The 14,809-nt window shown below is 43.9% G+C and overlaps 6 non-coding genes across 6 annotated transcripts; all 6 read left to right on the top strand.

The window, feature by feature from the left end:
• Positions 1-870: 870 nt before the first annotated feature.
• TRNAL-UAG (transfer RNA leucine (anticodon UAG)) lies at positions 871-952 on the top strand. Its single transcript has one exon. It is a non-coding gene; the product is annotated as a tRNA-Leu (tRNA).
• A 574-nt stretch (positions 953-1,526) lies between these two features.
• On the top strand, positions 1,527-1,608 carry TRNAL-AAG (transfer RNA leucine (anticodon AAG)). Its single transcript has one exon. It is a non-coding gene; the product is annotated as a tRNA-Leu (tRNA).
• Positions 1,609-3,146: 1,538 nt separating this feature from the next.
• Positions 3,147-3,228, top strand: TRNAL-AAG (transfer RNA leucine (anticodon AAG)). The gene has a single exon. It is a non-coding gene; the product is annotated as a tRNA-Leu (tRNA).
• Positions 3,229-4,110: 882 nt separating this feature from the next.
• Positions 4,111-4,192, top strand: TRNAL-UAG (transfer RNA leucine (anticodon UAG)). Its single transcript has one exon. It is a non-coding gene; the product is annotated as a tRNA-Leu (tRNA).
• Positions 4,193-5,728: 1,536 nt separating this feature from the next.
• On the top strand, positions 5,729-5,810 carry TRNAL-UAG (transfer RNA leucine (anticodon UAG)). Its single transcript has one exon. It is a non-coding gene; the product is annotated as a tRNA-Leu (tRNA).
• Positions 5,811-6,384: 574 nt separating this feature from the next.
• TRNAL-AAG (transfer RNA leucine (anticodon AAG)) lies at positions 6,385-6,466 on the top strand. Its single transcript has one exon. It is a non-coding gene; the product is annotated as a tRNA-Leu (tRNA).
• The last annotated feature ends 8,343 nt before the right edge of the window (positions 6,467-14,809 follow it).

Below are 14,809 nucleotides of genomic sequence, written 5' to 3'. Positions count from 1 at the left end.
CAAAATCCCTACCCTCTAGGGCTCAAGCTTCTCTGATCTTGCTCCTGCAATTTACTGCAGTTCCTTTCCCAACTCACTGGAATCTCAAAAAACACTTACCTCTCTGCTTTAGCAGCATTAGAAAAGCTGCAATCATTGCATGTTTTGTTTGATACATGATACATACATATAATATGCATGTTGTGCACATATTACATACATGCTACACACACTACACACATATGACATACATGTTACACACATGTGACACACGTGCTACTTACATATTACACACATAGTTCACACATATTACACAAATGTTACATACATATGATATACATGTTGCATGCATGTTACATACATGTCACACTCATGTTACACACCATTTAGACACAATTTTACACACATGTCACATGCATGTTACACATATTACACACATATAACATACATGTCATACACATCACTTACATGCTACACACATATGACATGCATGTCACACACATGTTACATTAATATGACACACATATGACATGCATGTTGCACATATCTTACATACATGTTACACACATATGGCATGCATATGACATGCATGGTACACACATGTTACATACATGTTACACATATGACACACAATACACATATGGCATACATATCACACATATTACATACGTGTTACACACATATTACACAGATTATACATACATATGACATACATGTTGAATACATGTTACATACATGTCATACACTTATGAAATACATGCTACACACGTTACATACATATGACACACATGACATACATGTTACGTACATGTCACATACAAACAATGAATGCAGAGCATGGAATGTAGACTGTCATGCCTCTTTTTAGTCCTTAGCAAGAGCACTTTCACAGGTAGCATGGCCGAGCGGTCTAAGGCGCTGGATTTAGGCTCCAGTCTCTTTGGAGGCGTGGGTTCAAATCCCACTGCTGCCAAGCTCTTTTAACAAATGCCTATCCTTGATTGCTCAAGCGTCTCTGAAGTTTCTGCTGCACTTTGCTGGCATTCCTTGCTCAACACACTGGAATCTCAGAACAGCAGCATTAGGAAATTGCATGCTTTGGTTGAGAAGTCTTCCAAAAGGGCACACTTCTGATGAGATGACTAGTGAAATCTTGTCAACGTTTCAAAACAAGTTCAACTGAACGTGATTACCTCTCCTGTAAGCTAGATTCCACATTAACACTTTAAGTGTGGACACCAAAAAACAAGCAGTACTAATGAAAAGCTGGCACACTTTTCAGCAGAGTGCCAAGTGAACTTGCCACAGAATGCTGCACCCAAAGTCCACTCTCAAGTGTAAAGTGACCACCACCTGCTGCCTCAGAAAGAGGACTGAAACACATAAGGTGGCATCTTGGCCATCTCCGTGAAACTTCAACTACCTTTTATAATGGATAAAGTGGTGAATACTTGTAGTTTAGAGTTCTGAGGCCTCCAGCTCAAGCAATGAATGCAGAGCATGGAATGTCCCACCCCATTTTAGTCGATAATGTGTTCATTTTTATGGGTAGCATGGCCGAGCGGTCTAAGGCGCTGGATTAAGGCTCCAGTCTCTTTGGGGGCGTGGGTTCGAATCCCACTGCTGCCAAACTCCTTTTAACAAAATCCCTACCCTCTAGGGCTCAAGCTTCTCTGATCTTGCTCCTGCAATTTACTGCAGTTCCTTTCCCAACTCACTGGAATCTCAAAAAACACTTACCTCTCTGCTTTAGCAGCATTAGAAAAGCTGCAATCATTGCATGTTTTGTTTAATACATGATACATACATATAATATGCATGTTGTGCACATATTACATACATGCTACACACACTACACACATATGACATACATGTTACACACATGTGACACACGTGCTACTTACATATTACACACATAGTTCACACATATTACACAAATGTTACATACATATGATATACATGTTGCATGCATGTTACATACATGTCACACTCATGTTGCACACCATTTAGACACAATTTTACACACATGTCACATGCATGTTACACATATTACACACATATAACATACATGTCATACACATCACATACATGCTACACACATATGCCATGCATGTCACACACATGTTACATTAATATGACACACATATGACATGCATGTTGCACATATCTTACATACATGTTACACACATATGGCATGCATATGACATGCATGGTACACACATGTTACATACATGTTACACATATGACACACAATACACATATGGCATACATATCACACATATTTCATACGTGTTACACACATATTACACAGATTATACATAAATATGACATACATGTTGAATACATGTTACATACATGTCATACACTTATGAAATACATGTTACACACGTTACATACATATGACACACATGACATACATGTTACGTACATGTCACATACAAACAATGAATGCAGAGCATGGAATGTAGACTGTCATGCCTCTTTTTAGTCCTTAGCAAGAGCACTTTCACAGGTAGCATGGCCGAGCGGTCTAAGGCGCTGCATTTAGGCTCCAGTCTCTTTGGAGGCGTGGGTTCAAATCCCACTGCTGCCAAGCTCTTTTAACAAATGCCTATCCTTGATTGCTCAAGCGTCTCTGAAGTTTCTGCTGCACTTTGCTGGCATTCCTTGCTCAACACACTGGAATCTCAGAACAGCAGCATTAGGAAATTGCATGCTTTGGTTGAGAAGTCTTCCAAAAGGGCACACTTCTGATGAGATGACTAGTGAAATCTTGTCAACGTTACAAAACAAGTCCAACTGAACGTGATTACCTCTCCTGTAAGCTAGATTCCACATTAACACTTTAAGTGTGGACACCAAAAAACAAGCAGTACTAATGAAAAGCTGGCACACTTTTCAGCAGAGTGCCAAGTGAACTTGCCACAGAATGCTGCACCCAAAGTCCACTCTCAAGTGTAAAGTGACCACCACCTGCTGCCTCAGAAAGAGGACTGAAACACATAAGGTGGCATCTTGGCCATCTCCGTGAAACTTTAACTACCTTTTATAATGGATAAAGTGGTGAATACTTGTAGTTTAGAGTTCTGAGGCCTCCAGCTCAAGCAATGAATGCAGAGCATGGAATGTCCCACCCCATTTTAGTCGATAACGTGTTCATTTTTATGGGTAGCATGGCCGAGCGGTCTAAGGCGCTGGATTAAGGCTCCAGTCTCTTTGGGGGCGTGGGTTCGAATCCCACTGCTGCCAAACTCCTTTTAACAAAATCCCTACCCTCTAGGGCTCAAGCTTCTCTGATCTTGCTCCTGCAATTTACTGCAGTTCCTTTCCCAACTCACTGGAATCTCAAAAAACACTTACCTCTCTGCTTTAGCAGCATTAGAAAAGCTGCAATCATTGCATGTTTTGTTTGATACATGATACATACATATAATATGCATGTTGTGCACATATTACATACATGCTACACACACTACACACATATGACATACATGTTACACACATGTGACACACGTGCTACTTACATATTACACACATAGTTCACACATATTATACAAATGTTACATACATATGATATACATGTTGCATGCATGTTACATACATGTCACACTCATGTTGCACACCATTTAGACACCATTTTACACACATGTCACATGCATGTTACACATATTACACACATATAACATACATGTCATACACATCACATACATGCTACACACATATGTCATGCATGTCACACACATGTTACATTAATATGACACACATATGACATGCATGTTGCACATATCTTACATACATGTTACACACATATGGCATGCATATGACATGCATGGTACACACATGTTACATACATGTTACACATATGACACACAATACGCATATGGCATACATATCACACATATTACATACGTGTTACACACATATTACACAGATTATACATACATATGACATACATGTTGAATGCATGTTACATACATGTCATACACTTATGAAATACATGTTACACACGTTACATACATATGACACACATGACATACATGTTACGTACATGTCACATACAAACAATGAATGCAGAGCATGGAATGTAGACTGTCATGCCTCTTTTTAGTCCTTAGCAAGAGCACTTTCACAGGTAGCATGGCCGAGCGGTCTAAGGCGCTGGATTTAGGCTCCAGTCTCTTTGGAGGCGTGGGTTCAAATCCCACTGCTGCCAAGCTCTTTTAACAAATGCCTATCCTTGATTGCTCAAGCGTCTCTGAAGTTTCTGCTGCACTTTGCTGGCATTCCTTGCTCAACACACTGGAATCTCAGAACAGCAGCATTAGGAAATTGCATGCTTTGGTTGAGAAGTCTTCCAAAAGGGCACACTTCTGATGAGTTGACTAGTGAAATCTTGTCAACGTTACAAAACAAGTCCAACTGAACGTGATTACCTCTCCTGTAAGCTAGATTCCACATTAACACTTTAAGTGTGGACACCAAAAAACAAGCAGTACTAATGAAAAGCTGGCACACTTTTCAGCAGAGTGCCAAGTGAACTTGCCACAGAATGCTGCACCCAAAGTCCACTCTCAAGTGTAAAGTGACCACCACCTGCTGCCTCAGAAAGAGGACTGAAACACATAAGGTGGCATCTTGGCCATCTCCGTGAAACTTTAACTACCTTTTATAATGGATAAAGTGGTGAATACTTGTAGTTTAGAGTTCTGAGGCCTCCAGCTCAAGCAATGAATGCAGAGCATGGAATGTCCCACCCCATTTTAGTCGATAACGTGTTCATTTTTATGGGTAGCATGGCCGAGCGGTCTAAGGCGCTGGATTAAGGCTCCAGTCTCTTTGGGGGCGTCGGTTCGAATCCCACTACTGCCAAACTCCTTTTAACAAAATCCCTACCCTCTAGGGCTCAAGCTTCTCTGATCTTGCTCCTGCAATTTACTGCAGTTCCTTTCCCAACTCACTGGAATCTCAAAAAACACTTACCTCTGCTTTAGCAGCATTAGAAAAGCTGCAATCATTGCATGTTTTGTTTGATACATGATACATACATATAATATGCATGTTGTGCACATATTACATACATGCTACACACACTACACACATATGACATACATGTTACACACATGTGACACACGTGCTACTTACATATTACACACATAGTTCACACATATTACACAAATGTTACATACATATGATATACATGTTGCATGCATGTTACATACATGTCACACTCATGTTACATACCATTTAGACACAATTTTACACACATGTCACATGCATGTTACACATATTACACACATATAACATACATGTCATACACATCACATACATGCTACACACATATGACATGCATGTCACACACATGTTACATTAATATGACACACATATGACATGCATGTTGCACATATCTTACATACATGTTACACACATATGGCATGCATATGACATGCATGGTACACACATGTTACATACATGTTACACATATGACACACAATACACATATGGCATACATATCACACATATTTCATACGTGTTACACACATATTACACAGATTATACATACAAATGACATACATGTTGAATACATGTTACATACATGTCATACACTTATGAAATACATGTTACACACGTTACATACATATGACACACATGACATACATGTTACATACATGTCACATACAAACAATGAATGCAGAGCATGGAATGTAGACTGTCATGCCTCTTTTTAGTCCTTAGCAAGAGCACTTTCACAGGTAGCATGGCCGAGCGGTCTAAGGCGCTGGATTTAGGCTCCAGTCTCTTTGGAGGCGTGGGTTCAAATCCCACTGCTGCCAAGCTCTTTTAACAAATGCCTATCCTTGATTGCTCAAGCGTCTCTGAAGTTTCTGCTGCACTTTGCTGGCATTCCTTGCTCAACACACTGGAATCTCAGAACAGCAGCATTAGGAAATTGCATGCTTTGGTTGAGAAGTCTTCCAAAAGGGCACACTTCTGATGAGATGACTAGTGAAATCTTGTCAACGTTACAAAACAAGTCCAACTGAACGTGATTACCTCTCCTGTAAGCTAGATTCCACATTAACACTTTAAGTGTGGACACCAAAAAACAAGCAGTACTAATGAAAAGCTGGCACACTTTTCAGCAGAGTGCCAAGTGAACTTGCCACAGAATGCTGCACCCAAAGTCCACTCTCAAGTGTAAAGTGACCACCACCTGCTGCCTCAGAAAGAGGACTGAAACACATAAGGTGGCATCTTGGCCATCTCCGTGAAACTTTAACTACCTTTTATAATGGATAAAGTGGTGAATACTTGTAGTTTAGAGTTCTGAGGCCTCCAGCTCAAGCAATGAATGCAGAGCATGGAATGTCCCACCCCATTTTAGTCGATAACGTGTTCATTTTTATGGGTAGCATGGCCGAGTGGTCTAAGGCGCTGGGTTAAGGCTCCAGTCTCTTTGGGGGCGTGGGTTCGAATCCCACTGCTGCCAAACTCCTTTTAACAAAATCCCTACCCTCTAGGGCTCAAGCTTCTCTGATCTTGCTCCTGCAATTTACTGCAGTTCCTTTCCCAACTCACTGGAATCTCAAAAAACACTTACCTCTGCTTTAGCAGCATTAGAAAAGCTGCAATCATTGCATGTTTTGTTTGATACATGATACATACATATAATATGCATGTTGTGCACATATTACATACATGCTACACACACTACACACATATGACATACATGTTACACACATGTGACACACGTGCTACTTACATATTACACACATAGTTCACACATATTACACAAATGTTACATACATATGATATACATGTTGCATGCATGTTACATACATGTCACACTCATGTTGCACACCATTTAGACACAATTTTACACACATGTCACATGCATGTTACACATATTACACACATATAACATACATGTCATACACATCACATACATGCTACACACATATGCCATGCATGTCACACACATGTTACATTAATATGACACACATATGACATGCATGTTGCACATATCTTACATACATGTTACACACATATGGCATGCATATGACATGCATGGTACACACATGTTACATACATGTTACACATATGACACACAATACACATATGGCATACATATCACACATATTACATACGTGTTACACACATATTACACAGATTATACATACATATGACATACATGTTGAATGCATGTTACATACATGTCATACACTTATGAAATACATGTTACACACGTTACATACATATGACACACATGACATACATGTTACGTACATGTCACATACAAACAATGAATGCAGAGCATGGAATGTAGACTCTCTGCTTTAGCAGCATTAGAAAAGCTGCAATCATTGCATGTTTTGTTTGATACATGATACATACATATAATATGCATGTTGTGCACATATTACATACATGCTACACACACTACACACATATGACATACATGTTACACACATGTGACACACGTGCTACTTACATATTACACACATAGTTCACACATATTACACAAATGTTACATACATATGATATACATGTTGCATGCATGTTACATACATGTCACACTCATGTTACACACCATTTAGACACAATTTTACACACATATCACATGCATGTTACACATATTACACACATATAACATACATGTCATACACATCACATACATGCTACACACATATGCCATGCATGTCACACACATGTTACATTAATATGACACACATATGACATGCATGTTGCACATATCTTACATACATGTTACACACATATGGCATGCATATGACATGCATGGTACACACATGTTACATACATGTTACACATATGACACACAATACACATATGGCATACATATCACACATATTACATACGTGTTACACACATATTACACAGATTATACATACATATGACATACATGTTGAATGCATGTTACATACATGTCATACACTTATGAAATACATGTTACACACGTTACATACATATGACACACATGACATACATGTTACGTACATGTCACATACAAACAATGAATGCAGAGCATGGAATGTAGACTCTCTGCTTTAGCAGCATTAGAAAAGCTGCAATCATTGCATGTTTTGTTTGATACATGATACATACATATAATATGCATGTTGTGCACATATTACATACATGCTACACACACTACACACATATGACATACATGTTACACACATGTGACACACGTGCTACTTACATATTACACACATAGTTCACACATATTATACAAATGTTACATACATATGATATACATGTTGCATGCATGTTACATACATGTCACACTCATGTTGCACACCATTTAGACACAATTTTACACACATGTCACATGCATGTTACACATATTACACACATATAACATACATGTCATACACATCACATACATGCTACACACATATGCCATGCATGTCACACACATGTTACATTAATATGACACACATATGACATGCATGTTGCACATATCTTACATACATGTTACACACATATGGCATGCATATGACATGCATGGTACACACATGTTACATACATGTTACACATATGACACACAATACACATATGGCATACATATCACACATATTACATACGTGTTACACACATATTACACAGATTATACATACATATGACATACATGTCATACACTTATGAAATACATGTTACACACGTTACATACATATGACACACATGACATACATGTTACGTACATGTCACATACAAACAATGAATGCAGAGCATGGAATGTAGACTGTCATGCCTCTTTTTAGTCCTTAGCAAGAGCACTTTCACAGGTAGCATGGCCGAGCGGTCTAAGGCGCTGGATTTAGGCTCCAGTCTCTTTGGAGGTGTGGGTGCAAATCCCGCTGCTGCCAAGCTCTTTTAACAAATGCCTATCCTTGATTGCTCAAGCATCTCTGAAGTTTCTGCTGCACTTTGCTGGCATTCCTTGCTCAACACACTGGAATCTCAGAACAGCAGCATTAGGAAATTGCATGCTTTGGTTGAGAAGTCTTCCAAAAGGGCACACTTCTGATGAGATGACTAGTGAAATCTTGTCAACGTTACAAAATAAGTCCAACTGAACGTGATTTTTTTTTTTTTCCATAAAGATTTTATTAAGGTTATAACACAGGCAGATACAAACATGCATAAGCAAAACAGGCTTAGCTTACAATACAGGTCAAGGCAAGACTTACGAAAGGGCAGGAAATATCTCCTGGGTAAACCCAGTAATAGGTAGGGGGGAAGGAGTCCGTTCCAACATTCTTTTATGGTAAGTGCAAGTGTCACAACTCATGAGTACAGGCGATAGGAGAGGGAAGCCGGACGGCGACCAGCACACGTCCAAACCTCCCAATGATATATGTGCGGAGAGGAAGGGTCAATTATGGCGGAAACGGCACAGCCGGGTATGAGGGAGAGGGAGAAAGAGAAGAAAAGGCAGGGGGGGGGGTGACGAGAGGGGGAGAGAGAAAAAAAAAAAAAAAAAAAGGGAAGGGGGGGGGGAGAGAGAAGGAGGAAGAGAAAAAAGAGAAGAAAGGGGAAGGAAAGAAAGGGAAAGACATGACAGGAAGGGAAATAAAGAGGAAGAGGAAAAGGAGAGGGGAGAGGAAAAAGAAAGGGGGGGGGTGCAGCCCCACGTCCAGAATCAATCGGGGGGGGAGCAGGGGAAGGTTCCAGAAGCCCGGGAATGGGTTTAGGCACTAGAGGAGGGAACGTGTTGCTTGAAATCTGCGGTAGTGGTAAAGTGTGACCAACAGGCCCAGGTGATCGAAAATTTCTCCGTCCTTTCCTGCGCAATATGAATCAGCTCTTCCATGTCACCAATCCTGGAGATAGTGGCAAACCACTCACCCAAAGTTGGGGTGTGTGTGGTCCGCCAATGTCTGGGGATGCACAATCTTGCGGCGTTGACCATGTGCATAGCTAGGGATTTAAAGTAGGTTTTTTTGGACAGGGACGTGTGATGGAGAAGAAACTGCTCCGGTGTAAAGTCTAGGTTATAGGTGGTAACTGCCAAGATAAGTCTGTGGACTTCCCTCCAAAATAGTTGGAGGTTTGGGCAAGTCCACCAGACGTGAATCATCGTCCCAACATCAGCATTGCATCTCCAACAGGTATTTGGGACGGCGGGGGAAAACTTGTGGAGGCGAGAGGGGGTCCTATACCATCGCGTGAGGATTTTATATCCATTCTCCTGGACAGCAACATTCATCGAGCCACCGTGTGCATATTCGTGAATTCTCGTCCAATCTCCGGGTGACAGGGAGGTATCTAGTTCCCTATGCCAGGAGGATTGTGATGGGGAGAGGTCTAGGACACCTGGGTCCGAAATGAGAGCATACAGGAGGGAGATAAGGTGCTTCTGAGGTGTCTTGCGATTACACAAGTCCTCGAAGGGGGTGAGTCGTCTCGTCCAGCAGTTAGGCACATCTCGGGTGGAAAGAAAGTGGCGAATTTGCCGATATGTCCAGAATGGAAAGGAGGAGGACTTGGAGAGGCTCTCGAGAGTGGCATGGGAGGCAACCTTACCCCCTGGGAAGAAGTGAGAGGCCAGAACGTCCTCGAAGGGCCATTCTCGCCGAAGAAATGTGGGTGAATTGCCAGGGGGGAAATCCGGATTGCCTCGTAGCGTGGTCAAGGGGCCCGGGGTCGGAGCAAAATCTAATCCAGCTGGGAGTTTCTTGAAAAGTAACAGGGAGGTGTGGATAAATGGGTGCTTGGCCAGCGCCGGGGGCCATTGTGACTGGAGCAACCAGGGAAGAAGGTGGATAGGTATAGGAGAAAAGGCATTTTCTAAAAGGACCCAAAGTTTATCGCGGGAGTGGATGTTCCAGTCTGCTATTCTAGTGAGATGGCAGGCTACATAGTATTTGTAAAGGTCCGGGAGGGCAATACCACCTTTTGATTTGGGTAACATGAGACGGGCATATTTGATCCTCGGGGCGAACTTTTCCATAAGAAGGTAGAGCACATCTGCTGATAAGATAAGAAAAAAGAATGGGGCAGGGCTATAGGGATGGTTTGGAATAGATAAAGGAAGCGAGGTAGTACAATCATTTTAAGCAAGGCCGCCCGGCCAAACCATGACACGTTTAAATGTTGCCAATCTTTAAGATAGTTTTGGGTTTGGATCAAAGTAGCATGAAAGTTGAGAGAGTAAAGGTCCGGGAGGTGCTGCGGGAGTTTAATACCTAGGTAGGGGATCGCGGTCCGTTCCCACTTGAAGGGAAAGGCGTCCTGGCAATGGGTGACTTCGGAAAGGGGCAGGGTGACATTTAACGCCTGAGACTTGGTATAATTAATTTTGAGGTTGGAAATTCTCCCAAAGGCCTCAATGTCTTGGAGTAGAGAGGGCAGGGAGGTACGCGGGGACGTCAGGGAGAGCAAAACGTCATCAGCGAACGCGGAGACCTTATATTCCCTGTCCCCCACCACCACCCCCCTGATATCAGGGTTTGTCCTGAGTTTATTTAAGAGGGGTTCCAGAGTAAGGATATAAATTAGGGGGGAGAGGGGGCAGCCTTGGCGGGTGCCATTGGTGATGGGGAAGGCGTTCGATAGGTGGCCATTTACTCTCACCGCCGCAGTGGGGGCGGAATACAGTGCCATGATGGAAGCTAGCATGCGGTCCCCCAGTCCCATGGATGTCAGGACTGCTTGCATGTAGTCCCAGGCCACTCTATCGAACGCCTTCTCGGCATCAAGGGAGAGCAGAAAGCCCTGGGTCTTGGACGAGGTGAGCCAGTGGTGTAGATTTAAAGCACGGGTGGTGCCGTCTCTGGCTTCCCTACCCGGGACAAAACCCACCTGGTCGTTAGGGATGAGGTCAGGAATCAGGGGCAGCAGTCTGTTGGCAAGAATCTTCGCATAGATTTTTATGTCTACGTTTAGTAGCGAGATCGGTCTATAGCTAGACGGTAGAAGGGGGTCCTTCCCTTCCTTCGGTATTACCGAAATGTGAGCTCTCAACATCTCACCTGGTTGCGCAGACGGGTCAGCTAAGGCATCGAACGTGTGGAGTAGTTTAGGGGAAAGGACATCTTGGAAGGTCTTATAGTATTGAAGGGAAAACCCATCAGGACCCGGGCTTTTACCAACTTTCATTTGTTTAAGGGCAGTATCTAGCTCAAGGGGCGAAAACCGCGCCTCTAGAGACTGTACACATTGGGGGGGATAGATTTAGGGCCATAGAGGGAAAGAAATTCCGTAATAAGGGCATTGTGTGTGTCACACGTAGTCTGGGACTGTCGGGGCGGTCGGAGGTTGTAAAGTTTGGTATAAAAGGTTTCAAATTCCTTTGCGATGTCAGCATTCTTAGTCAATAGGGGGCCCTTAGAGGACCGTAGGTTGTGTACAGTGGGGGACAATTTGGCGGACTGAACAGAGCGCGCCAAGAGGCGGCCACATTTGTTGCCATGTTCATAAAAGATTCGTTGGCCAAGGATATATCGCCTCTTAGCACGTCTGCCCAACTCCTCCGCGATTAGAGTGCAAGTTTGGATCAGGTCCTGAAGGGTGGATTGGGCCTGAGATTGTTTGTGGGCGAGTTCGAGCAAGTTCAGCCGTTGCATAAGGGAAGATATACGTTCCTGGTGAAGTTTTTTGGCCTGCGAGGACAAGGCCAACAGCTCTCCCCTGATCACGCATTTGTGCGCCTCCCAGAGGGAGATCGTTGAGATCACTGAGCCTGAGTTCTCCTGAAAGTAAAGCTGCAGACGAGTGCGGATGCGTTCCAGGGCGAGAGAGTCTTTAACAGTGGACGGGTTGAACCGCCAGATTTTTGTCCTAGGGTTAGATTCGGGGAAAGATAGTGTGAGCGTAATAGGATGGTGGTCAGAGAGGAACATGGGTTCAATGGAGGAATGGTGCAGGAAGGGGAGGTCAGCTTGGGACAGGAAGAAAAAGTCAATCCTGGAATATTTTTGGTGGGGGGCCGAGAAGTAAGTGTAGTCTTTAGTCGAGGGATAGAGGGTGCGCCACGCGTCGTGGAGGGACAGGGCTTGCAGTTGGGCTTTGATCTGGCGTAAGGCCTTGTAGGGCAACGATGAGGTTCCGGTGGACGTATCTAGAAGAGGGTTTAGGGGTACATTAAAATCCCCCGCCAGAAGGAGCATTCCGTTCTGGAAGGAGGACAGAAGGGCACAAGTTTTGCGGAAAAAGGTGACCTGGTGTTCGTTGGGGCAATAGATATTGGCCAACGTGATTGGCGTGGATGCATAAGTACCTTTGAGAAAGACATACCTGCCCTCAGGGTCCACCAGGGAGTCAGTCAAATGGAAATTGGCATGCTTGGAGATAAGGATAGAGACGCCCTTTGATTTCGCAACAGGATTGGTGGCATGGAAGGCAGACCGGTATACGTGGTTAGACAGTTTCGGAATGGCATCAGAGCGGAAATGCGTCTCCTGCAAAAAAATAAAGTGAGCCTTAAATTTGGTTAAAGATGAGAGCACCTGGGACCTCTTTTCCGGTAAGTTTAGACCCTTCACGTTAAGGGATACACATTTCAACTGTAGAGGGCTACTAATCGGGGGAGAGGGCCGCATCATCAGAGGCAAACGGAAGCAAGACCCGTACCCGGGGTCAGTAGGAGTAGGGAGCTAGACGGGGTAGGGATAGAGGGGGGGCTACACCCCAAAAAGAAAGCGGATAAAAAGGGCAAGAAGGGGAGGAAAGAGAAGGGGAAGGGAGGGGGTTTAGAAAGGCGAGATCGAGAGAGAGGGCCGGGAAGGGACAGAAGAGAAGACAAGGAGGGTAGAGAGGGGAAGGAAGAGTCGGAAAAGAAGCGAGAGGAGGAGAGAAAAAGGAGACAAGGGTGGGGATCCGGAGGGGGGATAACCAGAGGTAGGGTTAGACCAGCTACCCACCTAAAGGGGTGGAGGGGGGATTCCGGTATGTCAGCTTGGTCTTCAAAGAGACCGCTGTGTGGGGACTGTAAAACTGGCGGGGATCGCAGGATGGCCGCGTCCCGGGGGGAAAGTGGAGGTGAGGGGAACTCCACCTATTGCAAGGTGGGCCCGAGCGTAGTGGGGAGCCTACCAAAAAAAAAAAAAGGGGGGGATCCTAAGGGAGGACCACGTATGGAAACAGCAGGAACAAACTGTGAACATAATATCATGCAGTAATTGCGAACAAAACATGAAAGAGAGTTTAGCTAACATTCAAACAGCCTAGATCGCCGTACAAATTGAGCACAAAAAAGGAAAAGCCGGAAGCCGGCCAAGGAGAAGGAAGTCCGTGCACCAGCCAGTTCAAGGGGATGCGGGAAGAAGAAAGAGAACAAAAAAAAAAAAAAAGGGGGGGGGGGAGAAAACCCCCAACAACCCCCTCCCCCCCCTCGGTGCAGTAGCCCCATCCAGAGGGTAAGGTGTATGCCAGGATATATCCATTAGAGATCTTCTCCAGAGAGAGCTCAGCAGATGGGGGCGTTCAGGGTCCACATGCTTCCAGGTATGGTGATGGGTGCAAATGAAAAGATCGCGGGACAGCCAGTAGCTAGTAGGTAGGAAGGCGCATGTTGCAGTTCCTCGGGAGACGTGAGAGGCTTCGTGTCACAGGTTCTTGGAAGGGGAGTGAGCGGCAGAGAACAGCGAACGAATCCATCGCAGGAACATTGTGCATTAAGTCTATTGCCGGGAGCTGCGCGTGGAGAGGAGGCGGAGGCACGATGAAGTCAATTCAGGTATATGCGCACTATACGAAGGGAACGCCGTCCCCAGCGACTTTTATGCTATAGGTCAATCCATTCTCCCCTTCCGATTTCCGAAGGGTCGAAACGAAGGGTCAGAACGGGTCGGCAGTAGTGGCAAGCAGC

The sequence above is a fragment of the Lithobates pipiens genome, unplaced genomic scaffold (assembly GCF_037356315.1).
Source record: "Lithobates pipiens isolate NorthernLeopardFrog02 unplaced genomic scaffold, aLitPip1_a1.2 Scaffold_28, whole genome shotgun sequence".
Classification (NCBI taxonomy): domain Eukaryota; kingdom Metazoa; phylum Chordata; class Amphibia; order Anura; family Ranidae; genus Lithobates; species Lithobates pipiens.
The sequence above is the reverse complement of the archived record's forward strand: the minus strand, read 5'-3'. Positions and strand labels throughout refer to the sequence as shown.